Source organism: Hyaena hyaena, unplaced genomic scaffold (assembly GCF_003009895.1).
Source record: "Hyaena hyaena isolate Hyena2069 unplaced genomic scaffold, ASM300989v1 scaffold_1322, whole genome shotgun sequence".
Lineage (NCBI taxonomy): Eukaryota > Metazoa > Chordata > Mammalia > Carnivora > Hyaenidae > Hyaena > Hyaena hyaena.
In genome coordinates, this window is record NW_024081955.1 from 196,969 (window position 1) to 201,641 (window position 4,673).

Sequence of the window (4,673 nt, forward strand, 5' to 3'; positions counted from 1 at the left end):
TCCCTTTCTCGTATTTCACATGAGGTGAGTACCCATTGCCATTGCTAGAAATCTGGACGTTCTTCTTCCCTCATATTCAAATCTTCTATCAAATTATATTGATTTTATCTTCTTAATAGTTCCTTAATCAATACACTCAAAAGCATTGCCAGATCTATCTTAATTTCAAACCCCTGTTCTTATTTGTAGACATTACATACTCTGTATTCCTTTATTTCCCTGGTGTTTGATCTATTTGAGACCATGTTAAAAGTATAATATTCCTAATAATCAAATCTGATTATGCCAACAGAGCAAAATAAAATATTTCAAGGATTCTCTACATTGCATTAAATTGGTAATTCATTTTTATACCTTTTGTCTCTCTACTAGAATGTGAACTCTTTGAAGGCAAACTAGATCTTTAATCTCCTAGCCTAGTGTCTGATACTAACAAAATCTTTTTTAATGTTTATTAAAACTATATTTTAAATGAAGAAGTTAATGACTATAACTTGTTTTTTGTAAATAGGGTAGAATTTGAAAGGAGAAATCTGCCTTATACTTTCACTCTATTTTAATTATTTTTTGGTAATATCAGAGTAAATTAACACTTAAAATGAAAAGTCCATATGAGTTTGAAATTATTATCTTTAATGTGTAAGGATTGATTTCTTAACTAATTATATTTGTAAACTGAGAGCATATCAGGTGATAAAGTTACCCTCGAACTGAAAATCTTACTATTGTTTCAATGTTAAAAATCAGTAATAATATTTATTAAACATTACTATGATAATCATCATTATCAAAATAAGCTGGGGAAGAGAGCTATGCTTACAAAAACTCAGAAAACAATAGAAACACAAGAGCTATAAAATCAGTCAGAAATAAAAAAAAAGGAAAAAGAAAAAGGAAAAAAAATCAGTCAGAAAAGACATTGAGTCTTTAAAAATAAACTGAATATTTTGTTAATTTAAGAAAACCCAACTGGTTTCACTTGTTTCAAAGAATTTGAAGAAAAAAATGTTATCTCAATTGTAAAATAAACATTTTAATTGCCGACTTGCTTTTTATTAACATAGATCTGAAAAGAGGCAGTGATTTCTTGCTTTGGTTTGTTTTGTTTGCTTTTCTATTTTTGTGGTTTCTTTCTTTGCATCGTCCTTCCTATCTTCCTTCTATTCTTTAAGAAAATATTTTATCCAAGTATTTCATTATATTAATGGAAACATTTACATGATAAGTAGTTATTTGATCAATAAAAGAAAAATTAATTTATCTGCTTTGATCATTATCACAAATTTTAAATTATTGAAAACCAACCCAGTGAACATTGAAGTTTTTCATATACTTAGCAAACTTTAATTGTATTGTAAAAAGCTTAGCATAATAAAAAATAAATTTAGTTGTACAAACTTAGGAAATATAAGAAAATGAAATAATGTCAATTTTAGTAGCATTATTGAGACTAACAAATTAAGACTAACAAAATGTTTCAGAAATTAAATTTAATTTCTTGTATATATTAAAATGTATAAATTAATAAAATAATAACATTATTTTATATAAAATATTCAATATTAGGTAATGTGAATAACTCTCTGAAAAGGAGTATATGTAAAATGATATGCAAAAGGAACTAAAATCTATTAACAGAGTATTAATTAAGTAAACCTAATTAAAATAGGTTGCCTGTGAATATGTCCCATCACCTATTTTAAATATTTTTAAATGTCATCGAAGAGTCTTTTTAAAATACTTATTCAATGTTTAATCTCAATTAGAATCAACATATACAACACATCAGTTTTTCATATTTGAGAGGGTTATTAGTAATAGCTTTCCCATATCCTTAATTTTATACAATTGTTACCAAGGTAATGACTAACTTCATTTTATTCCACCTTAGTTATCCTTTCAAATCTACATTCTTCTTTATAAAGATTAAGAAGAAGAAGCAAATGAGAGATTATTATTTAAAAATACTGTGAAGATTAATGCTTGTGATAAAAGCATTATATGATTTGTAGACTCCAGAGATAATATCAACATTGTCTTAAATCTCTGTACCACTAATTGGATGATTTGATCATATGGTAATTTTTAAACTTCCATATGTATGTATGTAGTTTATATAAGTGATCTATCTGTATGTACATACATGTCCATTTTCTTAAGTTTTAAAATCTTTTTAATTTATTTTTGAGAGAGAGAGATAGAGTACAAGCAAGGGAGGAACTTTTGAGAGAGAGAGATAGAGTACAAGCAAGGGAGGAACAGAGAGAGAGGGAGACACAGAATCCAAACCAGGCTCCAGGCTCTGAGCTGTCAGCACAGAGCCCAACATGGGGCTTGAACTCATGAACCATGAGATCATGATCTGAGCCAAAGTCAGATGCTTAACCAACTGAGCCACCCAGTGCCCCTCTACATGGCCATTTTGAAGAAGTATGTGGTTCTTTGCTTTATCTCTAAGTGAGAAATAAGGGAACTTCAAAATTCCTAAATTTATTGGTTTGTTCTACAATATTTTAAAAAATTATGTCAAATGTATAAAAATCCTGACGGGCATAGGATCTCCTCTTGCTATCCTATGAGACCACAAAGTTGCAATTAGACTTGTCAGAAAAAAAAAAAAAATCCCTGAGTCTTAAAGGGTCAATGAAGTTAGACAGGAGACAAAAAGGGACAAATATTTATGGGCAGAAGTAAGAAAGCAGGAACATGAAAAGTGCATTTACAGTATTCAGTACACTGGTTTGATGGGTTCATATATATGAGTAGCTGAAAGTAATTACAGATATTAATGACAGATTATATAGGGTTCCCAATTTCAGAAAATATTTGGAATTTATCCATTAGTCTTACTAGATATAACAGGGTTTTTGATCCCAAAGTCACATGATCAAAATTATGCTTTGAGAGATTCATCTGTAAATAATATATTGGATACATTGAGAAAAGTTTGAAGGCAAATAAGTCAGATAAAGTTTACTATAATTCTCTGGATGAAAGGTCATGGGACCCTTGAGACAGGTTGTGGCAGTAGTAATAGAAAGGAAGGGACAGATTTGAGGCATTGTGTAAAATAAATTGAGTGAGCTTTGTGAACAATTGAAAACAGAAGTATAAAGAAAAGTCACGTGTATCCATGATGTTACACTGGGATGTGTTAAAGGAAGGGAAGGCAGCTCCTCATAATATCCATTAACTTTCACAAGTCATCTGAGGTTCTAATGGTAAAAATACTCTTAATAATAATATAACATTAATTTACATTTTCAATTTTATATAGAATGTGAAAGAAAAAAGCTGGTTAAATTTGTATTAACTTTTTATTTTAATTTTTTAAATAGTTATTTATTTTTGAGAAAGAAAATGTGAGTGGGGGAAGGGCAGAGAGAGAGAGACAGAGGATCCAAAGAGGGTTCCCAGATGACAGCAGCGAGCCTGATGTGGGATTCGAATTCACAAACCATGAGATCATGACCTGAGCCAAAGTTGGACACTCAAATGACTGAGTTACCCAGGAGCCCCATAACTTTTTTATATTTTAATAATAATATATAAAATAGTTGCTATGGAAAACTAAGAAAAAATTACATATGCTCCTTTTTCCTCTGATGTCATTGAGGCACTCTCTGTAATACCCTCATCCACATGAATTTTGTAGCATCACAGACAGGGACTGAGGCTGAATATCTGGGATTAGTGCTAATAAGAATACGACAATCATAATTGCAAGGACTTTATATCATGGGAAACGTGGAATTCTCTTAAAGATATACAAAGCTTGAGATAATGGGATATAGAAATATCCAGGAGGTACCTGAGTGACTCAGTCGGTTAAGTATCCAACTCTTGGTTTCAGCTCAGGTCATGATCTATTGGTTCCTGAGATCGAGCCCCACACCAGGCTCTGTGCCGGGTCTGGAACCTGCTTAAGATCCTTTCTCTCTCTCTCTCTCTCTCTCTCTCTCTCTCTCTCTCTCTCTCTCTCTCCCCTCTGCTCTCCCCCACTTGTGTTCTTTCTCTCTCTCTCAAAACAAATAAATAAAAAGGGAAAAGAAATATCCAAGAGGCAGCTATAAATGCAGGACTGAAGCTCAAAGTGAAATTAGAGGAGATTTAAGCAATTAATGAAAGGGTTAAATGGATGACTTGAATTCAGGGCACAGAAATAGATAAGAGATGATGCATGGAATAAAGTACAACAAGGCAAAGCATAAAAACCGGTCAGAGGAGCATGAAGAAAAGAATTTTGGTTTAAAATACCATAAGCTCTCAAGAACACAATTTCAAAATGGGGAGATACAGATCAATGTCAAATGCTGCAATGTCAAGGAAAATGGTGAGGGCACTCGCCATGCCCTATGTTCAACAGATATTACTAAATATGTTGCATAAATGAGATCTCTTGATGAGTTTTGAGAATAGTTGCAATAAAGGAGGACAGAAATCCGATTTCAGATTTTAGACAAAATCATGTAGTAAAACACAAGTCCTCAAGGTCAAGGATGTGATTGATGTGTCTTGCATTTTAACTATAGTATCACACTTTTTTCGTGTCTGGAAGTTATGGAGGGTAATGAATAATTGTAGATCATAGTGATAAGTGGAAAAAATGGAATAGATTTTTTTTTTAATTTTAGAGAAAACTATCGCTAAATAAATGTACCAATACTATGGCA